This window comes from Dromiciops gliroides, chromosome 4, assembly GCF_019393635.1.
Source record: "Dromiciops gliroides isolate mDroGli1 chromosome 4, mDroGli1.pri, whole genome shotgun sequence".
In the NCBI taxonomy this organism is placed as follows: domain Eukaryota; kingdom Metazoa; phylum Chordata; class Mammalia; order Microbiotheria; family Microbiotheriidae; genus Dromiciops; species Dromiciops gliroides.
This window is the reverse complement of record NC_057864.1, coordinates 384,939,697-384,958,116: the sequence shown is the minus strand read 5'-3', so window position 1 is coordinate 384,958,116 and position 18,420 is coordinate 384,939,697. Positions and strand designations below refer to the sequence as shown.

Below are 18,420 nucleotides of genomic sequence, written 5' to 3'. Positions count from 1 at the left end.
TGATATCTTCAGTTCATTAATACTTTGTTCATGTATATTTCTATTTTATATTATTAATGTGTTTTCAGATATAGTTTTTCCTTTGAGGGCTACTTTAGCTTCATCCTCTAAATTTTGGTATGCTGTCTTATTTGTGATATTCTCTTTAATATATTTATTGTTTAACTTGTTCTTTGACTCATTCAAATTCAGTATTACTCAATGTAGTGCATGCTCTGAGGTTATTGTCCCAATTCACATTCATATTGATGAGTCAGTTCTTCTGAGTGGGACTATTTTGTCCCCTCAATGTTCTAGGAATAGTCCTCAGTGGTTGAGGGTAGGTTTTTAGTTCATGAAAAGCCACCAACAAGCTTCCAGCCATGATTTCCAGTTAGACTTAATTAGCTTTTTAAAGGGTTTTACACTAAGGTTTCAGAGTAAGAACAATTGTTATAAAAATATTTGTACACTCTGTCAGTAGTACACATAGCAAGTGAGTAACTCACAGCTTCTGGACGTCCCTTTGCTCCAGTATTCAAGATGTTCCCCTTAGGAGCAGGGTAGTTTTCTGCTGTGATCTTTGTGTCTCAATCCAGTATGTCCTTGTATCCACTGTCTCTAGCTGTTCCAAGGATGCTGATAGGAAAATGGAAATTTCCAGATCTTTATATTTTTCTAGGTCCTCCTCTGGTCAAGGATGGGAGGGAGGAGGGCTGAAGCTAAGGTACTCTCTTTACATCTCCTTTTTAAGAGGCAACCCTCTCTCTCCTTACCAACACTAGGTACTTGTTCAACTCTGAATTTCCTCTAGCCAAACTGGCTTTATATATTATAAATAACGCCTAGGTCACAACCAATCCAAGCACACTTTCTGTGCAATGTCACTGTCAGTTCATCTAGTAGCTTGTCAGAAACAAATTGATCAAGTCTTTTCAGATTTAGTTGAAATGCCTTTGAATCATTTAACTCATTTGAGACACATTCTCACCTGGTTCAAGTACCAAGGTGTGGCATTTTAGAGTTGGCAAGTCCAGATTAACGAGACTAATGAATTCTCTGAAATGGTTACATTATTCAGATTCATACTGAATATTTCCATTTGGCTGGAACAAATTACCATATTTTACATAATTATAACTTCAAATAGTGAAAATTCAAACACATGTGACAATGAATCATGGGATTCATTATTTCCACTAATCTGAACCAAGCTGGGGTGGGGTAATTTGGTTGAATCAACTCCTACCATTACACACTTACTCTACAAATGTTTACATCTTTTCCTTATATTACATGGACCTGTTTTATTTTTTTTCAAATTAATCCAACACACATTTTGATACTTCAATGGAAAAATAGATACAGGCAAGGATGGCAAGAATTATATTAGAAAGTATGTATGAAAAACAAGGAATGAGAGAGATCAAAGATTTACAGATTACACATAAGTATCACACCCATACTTCAGGAACACTTTCTTTGAGAAAAGAATGAGCATTTAATATAGTGAGCATTTAATAACATTACAAAATTTAAAATTCATTATAATAGATAAGAAATGACTCATTACTGATGTGAGAGTCATGCCAGAAATTAACTGCCTACATATAATCATAGCATGTATCTATATGAGCAAAATATATGACATGCAATGGTAATACACCCTATTAGCTACCCTCTCAGTTTATACTGATATACATGGATTGTGGACCTATTAACCTTCCTAACAATTACAACTATTAAAAAAAAATGGAGTGGGATGCACCTGGAGGTCTTCTAACAAAGGGGATGTAGACGGACATTTGTCGAGGATACTGTTCAAGGGATCCTTGTTGAGAGGCATGTTGGATAAGATGGCCATAGAGATCCCTTTCTGGTTGAAGGATGTGGGGTTCTAGCACATAGTAGTTGCTACTTGTTGATTAGCAGGATGAATATATGTTCTTTTCAAGACATTCAAAGTCTACTAGGTAAAATAAAACTACACAAATCACCATAATACAAAGCATCAGTTTTGAATGCTATTTATATTAATTAAAAACATTTTTCTAGTTAAAGAGAACAATCACAAATCAGTCTGTATGAGACATTGCAAATGCTGATATGTTGTGGTCTGAACAAATGAGATTTTACTATGTTTTTCACTGATTTAATAACTGACAGTACTATCCGAATTCAGCAAACAGAAGAGATCTGAGGAAAATTTTCTTAAGATTTCTCTATTTGATGTTTTTCTTTACAGGGTCTGCAATGGTGGCCCAATTCTAAAACTTTGATTGAAGATAACAGGGAGCTGAAGGGGGAAAAAAAACAACAGACAACAATTGATGTACAATAGTCCCATCTGACCTAGAATACTAAAGAATAGAAAACAGAGGAAAGCAATTCTGGGATAACAAATAACAAATTATCAAAGAATGGAGGACCCCAAAGGTATGAAATGGGAAAAATCAAAGGTATGTACTCTCCTAAATATTGTGGGGGAAAAAACCAAGTTTCAGAATCTGATTTCAGTATGTAGGAATGTGCATGTGTTTATATAGGAAAACATTTGTCCAAGATTTTACTCTTAATTAAATTCAACTTTTAGCTTGAAAACCGTTTGGAGTTTGAAAATATTCTTTAATTCCACACTCCCTTCTTTATACAGTCCATTTGTCCTCTAAAAAGTAAAACAGTTAAATGGGACAAGAGTAAGAACAAAACCATGAGTCATGCTACTAATGCCCCATGTCTAAGTTGACATTGATCCATTCTTTGGATATGATTTTTAAGCCAGTTTCTGTGGGAATTCAGCCAATTGTACTATCATCTAGTTTAATTTAATATATTTTTCTGTCTTATCAAAGTGAAAATATGTTGTGCCTAAGGCATTCTCCTGCTCTAGCAATCTTGTAATCCTATCAAAAAAAAGTCTAACAAAGTTCTTGTTAAGATCAAATGAGATGGTGCAGCTAGGTGATGCAGTGGATAAAGCATCAGCCCTGGAGTCAGGAGGACCTGAGTTCAAATGCGGCCTCAGACACTTGACACTTACAAGCTGTGTGACCTTGGGCAACTCACTTAATCCCAATTGCCTCACCAAAAAAAAAAAAAAAAAGGAAGTGAGACATCTCTGCCATTTCTTATTTTTTAGTGAACCTATGCTGGCTCGAAGCAACCCCAAAATTCTTACCCATATTTAAAAAAATCATAGGTAATAAAATTTAGTTTGAATATCAAACTCAAAAGGCTCTGGAACCCATCTGCCCCCTGACCTTTTGGAGAACTGCTACAACATTTACCTACTTTCAGTTTTCTTTCTCCTTTCCTACTCTTCATAATTTCCCTTAGGGTCTGTGGTGGTGTGCTAAGTTCTTTCAGTACATTGGAAGGTCATTTGAGCCTGGAGAATTTAAGTCTTATGGCAGCAAGGTGCCAGAGTGGACAGAGTGCTGGGCCTGAAGTCAGGATGTCTAATCTTCCTGCGTTCAAATCTGGCCTCAGACACTTACTAGCTGAACAACAACAACAAAGTTTGGTCTTATTATCCCATCTTCTATATCGGGTTCCAGTTTTTCAATCCTTTCTTTATGATGTGTACTCCACATTTTCCAATTTCCATATCATTCCTCTTGTGTATTATGGCAAATATGGAAGGGGAAAGATATAAAATTATGCCTTTCCTCTCTTTGTAATCAATTAACATACCGTCTTCTCTAAGCAATAGATTTATCCCTTTACTGTATTTTTTTCTATTCTGATTTACATAGGATTAATGGAGACAATGTTGGTCTCTCTCATTAAATTCATTGCTTAATATCACAAGTGCAAACCTAATCGTACATATGAGTATCAAGCCACAACTATCCAATAAAATCTTAATAGCCCTTTCTGATAAGTATTTACCAAAACACATAAAATTTTCTAACAGGGAAAACTTAGCAACAAAGTGGAAAATTACAGGAGATAGTACTTCAAAATGTGATTTTCTACGGGAATATTTTAAAGGCAGGAATATCTTAATTTCTAAATTATAATTGTGTAACCAAGAAACTAAGAATACATCAATCACACTACCTCAGAAATACCATCTCTCTTCTAAAGCTTTTTCCCCCCTTTCTAAATGGAATTCTATTTAAATCCTGCATAATGATGCCTGATGATGGAAACCACCTACAGTTTGAAAAGAAAAGGAATCTCCTTGGCAGATAGTTTCAAAATTCCAAGTCCTATCTAAAATCAATGGTAAGAAAATTCAGTTTTTGGACTGATGTCCTTTCAAAAGAGGTGGTCTACTGGGCATAATTGAATTTATCACTGAAAATCTAAACAGAAAATTGTCTTTCCAGGAGTCATATCAATCAATTTGGGTTCAACCTTCAGCCTTTCAATAGTTTTTATGCTCAGCTTCATACATACTAGGATGGCACATAACTTAGAGAGCCAAAAGGAGGGAAATAGCATTAGCCGGTCTGTGGGGCATAATCCATAACTATTTGACACTGGATTTACATTTTATTCTAGTGAGTGATCATTAAGTAATCTCTGACTTATTTAGAAAAATGTTTTCCCTTCCTCAAACCATGTTCTTATTGCGTGTTTAGTAGTGGTGGGTGAATAACTCCTATCAAATATTAGAGTAGCATTTTCACAGCATTATAGGAGAGATGCTTTATATCTAGAAGGTATTTGGGTGTAAAAGAAAAATTGCATATCTGAAATTTCATCAGATAGAGAGATAGTCCCTGGACAGGGCAATTTGCTAGCAGAATTATGGATTCTTTTACAAATGAAGGGGGAAGTACTGAGATATTCTTTGCATACTAATACATATGCTGTCCTTTACCATCCTATCTCATCATGTTGTATTGTGTCAAATTGTTTGGTAGGGTTCTATTTTGAGGGATTCATAGACTGACATATTTGATAGTTTGGTAAATGATTAGAAATTTCTTATGGGTGTTAATGTTGGTTGGTTCATTTAGTTCTGAGAAAAAAAAGATTTTTTTCTGGGTCATAAACAGGCTATGTTTTTCTCTTGCCAATAATGACCTGCACTTCCAAGGTAGAATTCTTCTTAAGTGGTTTTTCAAGTCAAAACTAAAGCTACACTAGTATGTATATATTCTATAAGCGAATGACATATTTACTGGTGTGAAATATGGGAAGTCTGTTTTCTACTAAAATAAATTGGAAATAAAAACTACTATACATTTTAATACCTGATTTTTTGAGTTCAGAGTCATATCTGGTTTTTACTCCCTGAATTTAGCTTATGCTATAAGTTTTTCTATCAGGAACCATGATCTATCTTACTAGATATATTATCTTCTATTAATGCCTTTACAGAGTAGTTTACTGGAAGGAATGCTGAAGCTGGTTTCTTTGGTTCATAAGAGTTTATTGTTAAATTTTTCAGTGTGAATATTTACACCTTGGGAATTAGAAAATGCAACAAATCAAGGATAGATTTATTGTTTGTTGGTTGGCTAGACTTAAGAAAGTGGAGGAAAATGTTAATAATGCAGATTAAATCCAACAGTGTGTCATGTATATGCACATTAATAAACAAAATAGCTCTGCCACCAATACTATGACCAATGGAGTGGGAGATGAGAGAAATCCCCTCCTCTTCACCAAGATATGAAAATCAATTTTATCTCAGGAGCTAAGTTTTTACTGAACTGCTGACTTTTGCCTAGAATGACTGTACAGCAAGTCAGCATGGCCAATTTTCAACTGGCTAATACTACCTTCTCCTTCCAATAAATTAAGAATTGTTCATACTTTGTAAAGGCATATATATCTCATACACAACTTTACACTTAGTTTAACATTTTGTTATCTGCCTCTTATTTTTTACAATTACATCCTACCTGGGGAGTGGGTAGGATGTAATTGTATGGGTCAGAGGCCAAGTTTCCCCCTACTCCACTTAATAAACAGCACATTCCTAGACTAGAATGCATACAGAAGGAGACCAAGATGGTCAATGACCTAGAAACTCTGCTATTGAAGGACTGGTTGAAGGAACTGAAAATGTGTAACTTGAAGAAGAGAAGACTTAAGTAGGGCTTAATCGCTGTCTTCTAGTATTTTTAGGGCTGTTATATATAAATAACTGGTATTAGAAGTGTTCTGCTTGACCCCAGAAGGCAAAAGTAGGAGTAATGGGTAGAAGTTGAAAGATTCAAATTTAGATTTGATATGATTGGAAGCTTCCTAAAATTAGAACTGTGCAAAAATAGAAATGGTTGCCAAAGTGAAAGCTGGACAACAATTTGTCAAGGATTTTATAGAGGAAATTTCTGTTCAGTTATGGGTTGGTCTATATGGTTTTTAAATTTCTTCAAATTGATATGATGAGGCTCTGTGATTCCATTTCATGTAAATAAAAATAATTAGCCTAATTATTTGTGCTTTGGTTCACATGATATGTTCTACTCTTTGTCTAATTTCTTTTTTTTTTTTTGAGAAAGCACAAAGCAAAATTTTTGCAATTACAGTACCTTCAGTAAATTCATTTGATTGGTATAGGGAGAGATAAATACCATGAATAACTCTAAGGCTGGCACATGCCAACACTGCCATTTATTCTGGGAATCTCATGTGATACAAGTCTTCAGGACAGTTGGCCAACAGATGGAGTGTAGATACATCAGGATGGAAATGAGAGAAGGGAATCTCTTCATTTCATGTAAATCTTTCTATCCTTCTCTGAATTCATCACAATCATTTCTTATAGCACAGTAATATTTCATAGTATTAATATACCAAAATTTGTTTAGCCATTCCCCAAATGATGGGCATCTACTTTATTTCAAAATTTTTGCTATCATAAAAATTATTGTTATAAATATTTCAGTGTATATTATATGGGAACTTTTTTATCATTGGCTTCCTTGGGGTGCAAGACATTGTCCTCTGGTTCAAAAGGTATGGACACTTTAGTTGCTTCATTTGCATAATTCCAAATTGCTTTCCAGAATGATTGTACTATTTCACAGCTCCACCAATATTGTGTTAGTTTGCCTATCATCTCACAGCCCCTCCATAAATGACTGTTGCCATTTTTGTCGTCTTTGCTAATTTGCAGGGTGTGAGATGAAAGATCAGGAATATTTTGCACTTCTTATATTAGTAATTTGGAGCATTCTTTTATGTGGTTGCTAATTCTTTGTAATTCTTTTGTTCATATCCTTTGATCATTTATCTATCATATCTATCATCTAGAAGTATCAGAGATATTTCATACAAAGATACTTCCCCTGATTCAAGCACTTTTCTTCTTATCCCAGGTGAATTAATTTTTATCTCTGCAGAAGCTTTACAATTTCTGTTTCTAGTTGCTTAGGCGATTTTAAAGGTTAGAGGAATGATCTAGCATGAGACATTTGTGAACCCTTAGGAGATTTGATTTTTCTTTAAACATTTCGATATACAACAAAATGAAAAATCAAATATCTTTAAAATATGAAGCTGTCTCATGTTAAATGACTCCTTTATCCTTATTAAAGTCACTAAAATATTAAAACAAAAGTTAAATTGCTATTTATTTTTCTGACAATTTGGAGCATTTGACATTTTTGAATGTATTCCTCTATTTATTTTGTGTTCTCAGTTTTGTTGTGATTTTTACCTTGCTCATTTGCCATTTTATTTATTTTTTACCCCAAATTAGCTAAAGATTTATTCATTAAAAATTTTTTTTTTGCTTTTTTTTTTTTTTTAGTGAGGCAATTGGGGTTAAGTTACTTGCCAAAGGTCACACAGCTAGTAAATGTTAAGTGTCTGAGGCCAGATTTGAAATCAGGTACTCCTTACTCCAGGGCTGGTGCTCTATCCACTGAGCCACCTAGCTGCCCCTAAAAAAAATATTTTAAAAGAACTAAATGTTGTCTTTAGTTGTTTCTGGTTTTTTGGTGTTTTGTTTTGGTTTGGGTTTTTTTTTGCTTTTTGCTTTCCTGTTTATCTTATGTCTCTTCTAATTGTTCATATCTCTTTTTTGTTTATTTCAGGTTTTTTATTTGATTACTTTCTAATTTTTAATATGCATACTTAATTCATTATTCCTCCTTTTTTCTTTTTTATTAATGTATGTTTGTAGAGATCTGATTTTTCCCTTAAGGACTTCTTTAGCTGCATCCCTGAAACTGTCATGTTGTTTCATAATTATCATTTACTTACTATTTCTGTCTTTTTATATTTGTATGAAATATCACTGTCTTAATACATGATTGATTTTTTGAAAAATTCAATGTGGGGGGCAGCTAGATAGCACAGTGGATAGAGCACCGGCCCTGGAGTCAGGAGGACCTGAGTTCAAACCTGGCCTCAGACACTTGATACTAGCTGTGTAACCCCGGGCAAGTCGCTTAACCCCCATTGTCCCACAAAAAAAAAAAAAAAAAAAAAGAAAAGAAAAATTCAATGGGGTGTTGAGTAATAAGCATATTTGTTTTCATTTCTTTTTAGAAGATGCCATACATGTTTTAGGTTTGGGGGTTTTTTTCTATCAATTTCTTCAGTTCTTTATTTCTTCTTTTGTTTATTTTTGTTAAGACTTATCCAAAACAAATAGAGGGACTAGGAAGTCTTCTGTATCTATTGTTACTGTCTATGTAGTATTGTAACTCAGTTAGTGTTTCCTTTATGAATTTTAATGTGAAGACATTTGGACCATATAGGTTTAATTCTGCTATTGTTTTCCCCCCAGGCATGCTTTCAGCATAATATAGTTTCTTTGTTTATCCTTTTTTATTTTTATTTTAACAGATAGCATGATTGCAACTACTTTTTTTTTTGATTCATTGGATGAATAGTAATTTGTTTTTCTTCTTTTTGGTTTTATTCTGTGTATGTTTTTGTAACTAATAGATTGTGGGATTTTGTTTTTTATTCAATCTTTCAATTTTTCATTTATTGCATTATTTAATCCATTTATATTTAAATTTGTGAGAATTAGGTTTGTATTCCATTTGTTTTTTTCAAGTAATGTTTTTACATGCTTCTTTTTGAAGTTTTGCTTATTAGTTCTTATTTATTTACTGCTTTTATATGGTTATTTAAGTCTACCCTTCTTTTTTACCTTTGTAAAATAGAATCCCCTTTCCTGATAGATTTTCTTTCCTCTTCATCTTTCCTTTCTGTCTATTCTATTTTTTTTTAGTGAGGCAATTGGGGTTAAATGACTTGCCCAGGGTCACACAGCTAGTAAGTGTCTGAGGCCGGATTTGAACTCAGGTACTCCTCACTCCAGGGCCGGTGCTCTATCCACTGCTATTCTATTTTTTTTTAAGGCAGGGCAACTCACTTCTGTGAGTTTCTATGAGTTTGTGATACCTCAGACCCACCATCATCTCCATCTGCTTTTAATATGTAATCAGAAAATCTTACCTTTTATCTATCCCTGGAGGTTTGGTGTGTTTTGGTTAGCCAGGATGCAGGGCATTGTGCTCAAGATTGGTCTTTGGGGCTGCTCCGCCTTAGTTTGCATATGGCAATCTTGGGAAGTGGCCATTATCTAAGCCTGCTTCTTATAACAATCTTGAGTTGCTTCAGAAATAACTGCCGTGAGATCAACCATTGTCTTAGAGTAGAAGGCCTCTAGAGTAGCTTCTGGTAGAACTAAGGAAAATGACAAAAAATGAGCAAAAACACAAAAATCTGTTGAAGAGGTAAAATGAACATCAAAAAATTAAGCATTTAACAATTTGGCAAGGAAAAGGGGGAATTAGTGTCTAATTCAAACATCTTTATTGTTACTTGAAATCTCTTTTGCAAAGAGTGTTTTTGCATCCCTATGTGAATGTGTATGCATGTCTGTATATAATATGAAATCTATAGCCAAGCCCCTGAAGTTCTGGACTTAAGCCAGATTCTATATTAGAGTCATCCTCCCAACCAATTCATATCTCTATTTGCCTCAGTTTTCTCAACTGTAAAATGGAGATAATAATACCACCCTCCTCCCAGACTTATAATGTTCTGAAAACAATGCCTGGCAAATAGAGGGTGTTTTTTAAATATCAGCAATTACAATTATTACTTCAGAATAGGACTTAGGTCCCATTTTTCACAGATGTGGGGTAAACAGGTATCCATCTAGGAAGCTAAGATTAAAAAAATTCTACCTCCTGGACACTTGTGGTTCCTATCTTGTTAACTACCATCTTATGGGCTAAGAAGTTATACAAATCTTTTTCCAAAGTTTAGTTCGGAAACTTTCTTCTTGGGCTTTGCGGTTGATAGTACACGTCTCCAATGTATCTCGGCCCCAAGTCAATGCTAAGTGGCTCCTAGAAGGGAAGGTTGTCTGCAGGCATAGGTCTTTTTCTTGTTTGTTCTCTGATCTGCTCTTAGTTCTGCTGCTTTCTGAAAAAAGAATAAACTCTGCAACTGATTTGCCCTTCCCTATGTTTTTTTACAGGTTCAGCATAAAGAGATAACTCTAACCCATAAGAACCTGCACCATCCAACTGATCCCCAATAACAACAGACAACGTCAATCAATCCATCCTTAATCAGTAAAGAAGATATTCTCATACTTAATGAAATGGTACTTGGCATGGCCCAATAGATATTTCCAAGCCCTCTTAATGAGGTTATCATTGAACAGTTTATAAACTTCATAGGAAGATGTGATCAAAATCCCTTTCTGTATGATCAAAACTCAGATACTTTGATAATTATTCACTTTTATGGGATATACTTTGCCTTACTACAAGGACGGAGGAAGTGGCTGCTTTCCTTCCATTATTCTCTTCTACTTCTCATAGTTGTCTACCAGCCCCTGTGAAGTCTAACACAACTGGAGGTCCCCAACTATTGGCTATCTTGGACATACCCCCAGTGGGGGAGGGACTGAGGGTTAGAGGCAGCTTTGTTCTTGGACCTCTAATTTAATATGAATAGCTATTTTAATGGCTAAAATATTTTATTAGAGTTACTAAGCCTTATTCTTGTATAGCCCTTAACCAAATTAAGTCCCTATCATGTAACTTTATTAAATTACAACTCTGATCCTTCATTCTGGCACAGAAGTGACCATACCTTACAGAAGGTCTTGCCAATAAAGCATACATTCTAGGAGTTCTTGCCAAGCTAGGACTTCAGGTGCAGGTTCGATGACATGCTGTGGATCTGTTGTCCAAGGACTAGATTCTTATCACCAAGTACACCACATAGTGACGGATTTTTCTCCTACCATGACTCTCAAAGATTTCCTATTAAATAATAAAAGATTTAAAATCTACATCAGTGAAAAGATAATGAAAGTTGAGGTATATACACTTGTCTAAAGAACTATCTCAATGAGAATTCATCACTTTAGTAGTCATATATTCACACATATTACTTATCCACCCAGAAAATGAATGTCTCATAGTTCTAGTAATTTAGAATCTGGAAGAAGGAAAAGTTCATACTTTCTTACCTAGCCCATATTTACTATATTATGGTGATTCCTCTGTGATGTGATTATGGAACTTTTTCCCCCTTTAGTTCTGAAATAAATGTGAATAATTACACCAGTGCCTTAACTCCTATAGGATAAAATGAAAACACTTCTTTATCACAACAGCAGAATTTATCAAATTAAAATCCATTTTATAGAATCAGGTTGGAGTGTGTGATCTGTGGCTTTGTGTTCTATTAGCATGACCTTTTGAAAACTAGACATTTGGTAACACTGGAGAGATTGAAGCTCATCTAAAAATAAATAAAGAAGAAATCTGCATCCATGGCAACAGCAGGAAAAACATTTAAATACAGAGGAAATATCAAAAAATGGAGTGGATCAGGTGAGTGAGTGGGTAGGGAGGATTAATACAGAAGGCACCCAGATTTGTCTTTGCAGTCAAAACAAGTGGTGAAATGTCACAGAAGTGATGCTCATCTGACTGATTCTCACTATACTGAAATGCAGTCCTTCATAAATGATACATGACAAGCAATCTATGTAAGCCAATGCCCATTCAAATAAGATTTAATTTTAATTATTTAAAAAAAATAAAAGTTTTTAATGTGTGTTAAATTACTTAGTCTTGGAGAACTGGGTTTGAAACTGTCTATGTTTACTGGCCATGGAAGTCCATAACCTCAAGCTCTTTGATTCTCACAGAATTAGAGAGTAAAGGACATCTAGTTTAACCTACCTGACTGAGAATCTCCTCTACAATGTCTCTTACAAGCCATCCCCTAGGTCTGTTTTGCATTGTGCTCTGTTCCACATATAAAGTGGAAGTAAAAATACCATGTACCTTTGAGTTGACCTAAGTGGTTTAAAAATCTTAAAGCACTATACAAATATGTATTGCTGTCATTGCTATTATATACTTCTATATAGTTCATTGGTGGAGGGAGCTCCCCACATAGATGAAATTACTGGTCTGGATGTCTCCCAACGTGCAGCTTGAAGAAGAGGAAGAGGAATCAGTATAACAAGTGCTCACTGAATCTTCCCCACAAAGGCTTAGAAAATGCACAGATTCATCAGGAAAGCCAAGAAAAAGTAACAAAGAGTCATTTTTCTGGCCCAGGGAGGCTTAGGGAAACAGAAAAGTCAGTGAACATTGGAAAAGGAGGAATCTGACTAGGAGTGCAATGCAGAGTATTCTATCCTACAAAGATTTAAGGCTGAGACAGGAAACAACAGACAAAGGGATCTCAGGGAATCTCTGAACTTGCATGGGATTCAGGAATAAGTAGCATTTGATATTTCTGCCACTCACTGTTGAGATGCTGTGAGCACTGGCTACAGCTACTTGGCTCTCATCCCAGGATCAGAGTGGTGACTCACTTCTAGGTTTTGGTCCAGTATATAAGACTGCAATGAAAGCACCAGGCCAGGAAGCCCAATCCAAAGGAGGGCCAGTAGTTCAGTCACTCAGAAACTATCACCCAGGAACAAACTGACAGACCCAAAGATGGGTCAGAAACTTGCAAAGTTCAGAGCAATAGGATAGTAAACAGATGCCAATCTCCATGACATGATAGGGAGCACTGAAAGCAACAGGATAGAAAAGGACAGAAGTTCAGACTAAACATCCACCCCTCCCACCACATTAAGTACTCAGAGGCCAACACAAACAAAAATCAAAATTAAGAAATAGACTTAAAGAATGAATAAATAGGAGAATTCCACCATAAAGATCTATTGTGGCATCAAGACACAAACACAGAAGAGAATGACTTGAAAACATCTACATGTAAGATCATGAAAAATGCAGCTTGGACCCACATCCAAAAAGAATTCCTAGAAGAATTAAAGCAAAAGATAAAAAAAAATTTAAAAAGAAAGCAGTAGAGGGAAAAGAAGCAAGAAGTAGGTAAGAAACATATGGAAGAATTAACTGTTTAGAAAGGTTTTGAACCTCTTTTTCAAAGAAAATAACTTCTTAAAAATTAGAATTGGTCAAATGGAAGCTAATGACCATTAGATATCAAGAAAGGAATAAAGTTAAAAAGAAAGCAATAAAAGAAAATATGAAATATCTCATTGGAAAAACAACTGACCTGGAAAGATAATTGAGGAAAGGAATTTCAAAATCACTGTATTATCTGAAAGCCCTGAACAGAAGATGAGTTTAGACATAATATGTGAAGAAATCATAAAAGAAAATTGTCCAGATATTTTAAAACTAGAGGGCAAATTAGAAATTGAAACAATCTACCTATCACCTCCTGAAAGTAACCTTACATTGTAAATTCCCAGAATATAGTCAAAATTCAGAGTTCCAAGTCATGGAAAAAATAATGTAAGTAGCCCAAAATAAAGTGTTTAAGTACTAAAGAGTCAGGATCACATAAGATTTGGCATTCACTATGTTATAGGAGAGGAGAACTTTATGGGATAGGCCATCCCAGAAGACAAAGGACCTAGGCTTACAAGTGAAAATAACTCACTCGGCAAAACTCAGTTTAATCCTACAGGGTTTTGAAAAAGTGAATGTTTAGTGAAATAGAGAAAATCTAAGCATTCTTAATGAAAAGATGGAACTAAGCAGAAAATTTGAAATACAAAAACAGGAGTCAAGAGAAGCATAAAAAGGTAAACATGAGCAAGAAACCATCAGGGTTTAAACAAGATTAAACTTTTTACATTCTTATATGGAGAGATAAGGCGTGTATCCTTTCTGAAATCTACCATCATCAGAGGTCAAAAAGAGAGTCTAGAGGACATAGGTGTAATTCTGTTATGTTTGATGACATAAGAAGAATAGAAAGGTCAGGGAAGGGAGAGGAAGAATAGTGAAAATTCTCAAAAATAAATGGATTTCTCAAGAAGGAGTATATAGAACGAATGGAGGAACAGGCAATGAACTTCACTTGAACTTTACTCTGATCTGAAGTGGTTAAGTAGAGAAGGATATACATACGCACAGTCGGGTATAATATTTCTTGCCCAAGAAGGAAATGGCAAGAGAAAAGGTTAAGGGAAAGGGGAGAGGTATAAGAGGGAAGGTAGATTAAAGGAGACATTGGTCAGAAGCAAAGAAAACAGACTCTAAAAGATGGGGTGAGGGGAAGAAAGTGTATAAAAAATATGATGGAAGGAAATACCAGTTATCAGTTATAACTGTAGTAGGAATGGATTCAGCCATAAAATGGAAAAGGATAGAAGCATGGATTTGAAACCAGAATCCAACAATTTGTTTTTTTTACAAGAAACACAGAGAAAGATGCACACAAAATTAGTGACAGGGGTAATAACCCCAAACAAAACAAAAGCAAAAATAGATTAAACTAAGAGAAATGAACAGAAAAACTACATTTTGCTAAAAGGTACTATAGACAATGAAATAGTATCACTACTAAACATATATGCACCAAATGGCACAGAATCTAAATTCTTAGAAAAAATAGTTAAGTGAATTACTGGGAAAAATAGACAATAAAACTTTAATCAAAGAGGATCTCAATTTGTTCCTCTCAGATGTAGATCAACAAAAATAAACAAAAAAGAAAGATATTAAAGGAGAGAAAATGAACAATATATAAATCATTGAACTAATAAAAGCAAGAGCTTTAAAAAAGACAAGTCACTAGCTAATTTCATTTTTTAAAAAGGAAGAAATCCAAATTACCATGTTGAACATTGAAAAGTATGAATTCATAATTAATGAAGAATAAAAAAATCAATTATTAGGACCTATTGTGCCCAACTATATGCCAACAAAATTAATAATCTAAGTGAAATGGATGGATATTTACAAAAATATAAATTGCTCAATGTCTAGAACAGAAAACAAAATACTTAAGTGACCCTATGTTAGAAAAAGCAATTTAACAAACCACAAATGAATTCCCAAAGAAGAAAAAAAACAGAACCAGAAGGATTTATAAGCAAATTCTACTAAGTATGTAAAAAATTATTAATTCCAACTGGACAAAAACTGTTTGAAAAAAAAGAAGGGATCCTACTAAATTCCTTCTATGACACAAATATGGTATTGATACTTAAATGCAGAAGAATTCAAATAGAGAATGAAAATCAGATACCAACTTCCCTAATGAATATTGATGCAAAAATTTAAATAAAATACTAGCAAAGAGACTACAGCAATATATCACAAAGATCATACACTAGGACAAGGCTAAATTTATACCAGGATTTCAGGAATGAGTCAACATTAGGAAAACTAAAAATATAATTGACCATATTAATAACAAAGACAATAAAAACATATGCTCATTTCAATAGATGGCAAAATAGTTTTAGAAAAGATATAACACCCACTCCTGTTAAAAACTCTAGAAAGCATGGGAATATATGGAGCTTTCCTTAAAATGAGAAATAGTATCTATATAAAACCAAGAGCTAGCATTATTTATAATGGGGGTAAGCTTTCCAATAAGATCTGGGTGGAAGTTAGGCTATTCTCTCTATTACTCTAGAAAGTTGTACTAGAAATGCTTGCCATAGTAATAAGACAAGGAAAAGAAATGGAAGGAATAAGCCTAGACCAAGAGGAAACAAAACTATCCCTTTTTGCTTATTTGAGGAACCCTGATGAGTCAACTAAAAATAGTAATTCAGTTAATTTTAGCAGTTACAGGATATAAAATAAGCTCACATAACTCATGGGCATTTCTGTATATTATTAACACAATCCATCAGGAAGAACTAGAAAGAAAAATTTCATTTAAAATAACTACAGACAGTATCAAATACTTGTGAGTCTACCTGCAAAGACAATATTACAAAACGTTCTTAACAAAAGTTCAATGTAAACATTCATGGTGGGCAGGGAAAGGCTATACAGTATGATTCCAGTGACAACCTACATGCAAGAAATAGCCAAAGGATATCATACAAGAAATAAAATGAAGTGGACCTGTGAATACAGTGAAAATCAAAGCTATCAGGTAGACAGCATAATGCTTCATTGATTAAGGTGTTATAAAATATAAAAAGACAGAGGAAGGCCTTCAGCATTTGGTGCATATATTCCCTGGAGATTATATGGAAGGACATGGAAAAGAATTGTACAGGATAAGAAATTTTGAATGGATTGAGATTTGTTCTGATGGAGGGACTGCTCATTAAGTTGAGCTCAAATATTCACTGAAGTATTGTGATATAAGTATGCCTTTTATTGAAGGTATTCAATATAACTTTTGTTCTTCAAATGAAGTCAGAAATGATAGAGAAAATAACATAAGTGAAGAGATTAGAGACAGAGTAGGGACTTGAACTAAATAGAACCAATTTTGTCTGGAAAAAACATGAAATAGTGGTGGAGAGAAGATAGAGATGATATGAACCAAAAAAAAAAAAAAGCAGCTACATGACAAGTAGAGAAAAGTCAACAGATATAGACAAAAAATGCATTTTGATAGAGGGAAAAATGCAAAAAAAAGTCTCAGTTGTTGGGAAGGGATCAGAAGGGAGAGAATCAAGAGACTATAAGAAACAACAACACTTCAGAGGAAGACCAGCTGGCTAGGAAAGAAAATCTAGGACTGTAACTAATGCTTTGAGTTTGTTTATTTAAGCAACTATGCCATCTTCAACAGTAAATCAGCTTAACTAGAGGCAGTAGTTCTGATAAATATTATTAAAGTTTTATAAATTCTGCCTCTGAAAATAGTATTTTAAGGTAGGAGGAAAAATATGTTAAATTAGGAATCCTGAAGGAATAGTATGTCTATTGCTATAATTAAATGTAATCATAAAGTTAGAAATTATGTACATAGAGGTTAAGGACTGATTTAATACTTGGTACTGAGCTTAGCATCTGATTTATGAACTGGGCTTTTTGTGTGGAAATAACACACAAAAAGAATGAGAGTGATAATGGGAAGGAAGTATATGGAAAAGGGAACTTAAAAAGAAATTATAGGGTTATATAATTATGGTCCTCCAATTTCCAACCTTAGCTTTCCAATGCACACTTTCCAGTTCTAATCACACTTTTATTTATGTTAAGCTGATTTACTTACTAGAGTGTAAGCTGGTAGATGAAAGGGAGCCTTCATTATCCTCCTGTCTCTCTCAGCATTTGGAACCATTCTTTGCACACAAGCTATACATGATAAATGCTAATTGTTGTTTGTATGTAGCAAGGGGCATAGGATAACCACAAAATAACTACAACACAAAATTGAATATAATAAAAGAAGCACAAAAAAGCAACATATGAATCATGAAGAAGAAGAGATCAGTTCTTCCTGGGAAGGAATTAGGAAAGCTTCATGGAGAAATTGACATAGGATTTGAGCCTAAAGCAATAAACAAACAGTCACAATTTCAATAGACAAGTTGAGAAAGAGGACATTAGTCAAACAGCATTTATTAAACTCCTATTGGCTTCAGGTACTGTGCTAAGTGCTGAGGACACAAAAAAGGTAAAAGACAATCCCTGCTCTTAAGCATCTTACAGCATATAAAGATAAAAATAGAATACCATAATTTTTAGAGCTAGAAGAGACACCAGCAGTTATCTAGACTAGGCTGTAGCCCAAAAAGAATTCTCAGTATAGCATACCCAACCAAGTGTTTACCCACCTTCTGCTAGAAGGCCTCCAATGAAGGGGAACCAACTACCTTTCCAGACAGTCCTATTCCATTTTTGGATAGCTCTAAATCTTTGAAAGTTTATTGTCTAATCAAATTTACCCTAAATTTTGCCTCTCTGCAAACTCCACCCAATGCTCCTATCCACTGTGCCACCTAGCTGCCCCAGGATACATATTTTTAAATAATTGTTGGTTGCCTAATTTTAAAATACTTTTGATCATAGGCTTCAGGTTAGCACTTAGGATAATATTCTTGACCCTTAAGTCTACTGACTGGCTTATTTCCTGTTAAATTAACTATTCTCACCCACCCCAGCCTTTTATCATTAAAAATATATATTATTTACTGCATACAAGGCATTGAATTTGGCACTTGTGATATCATTAGTTGCTATTTTCCAGGAGTTTATATTATACTTAGGAGGATACAGAATC

General features: G+C 34.3%; 1 long non-coding RNA gene across 2 annotated transcripts in view; it reads right to left on the bottom strand.

The window, feature by feature from the left end:
- Window positions 1-1,289: 1,289 nt before the first annotated feature.
- The window catches only part of LOC122725899, a 37,797-nt gene continuing 20,666 nt past the window's right edge, over window positions 1,290-18,420 (bottom strand). Inside the window, exons 3-7 of one of the 2 annotated variants that reach the window (XR_006352764.1) lie at window positions 11,399-11,468; window positions 11,017-11,189; window positions 10,098-10,338; window positions 9,361-9,591; window positions 1,290-2,275 (exon numbers count right to left, since the gene is read on the bottom strand). This is a non-coding gene — a long non-coding RNA (uncharacterized LOC122725899). The remainder of the gene's footprint in view (window positions 2,276-9,360; window positions 9,592-10,097; window positions 10,339-11,016; window positions 11,190-11,398; window positions 11,469-18,420) is intronic. The other variant, XR_006352763.1, reaches the window with a different exon arrangement.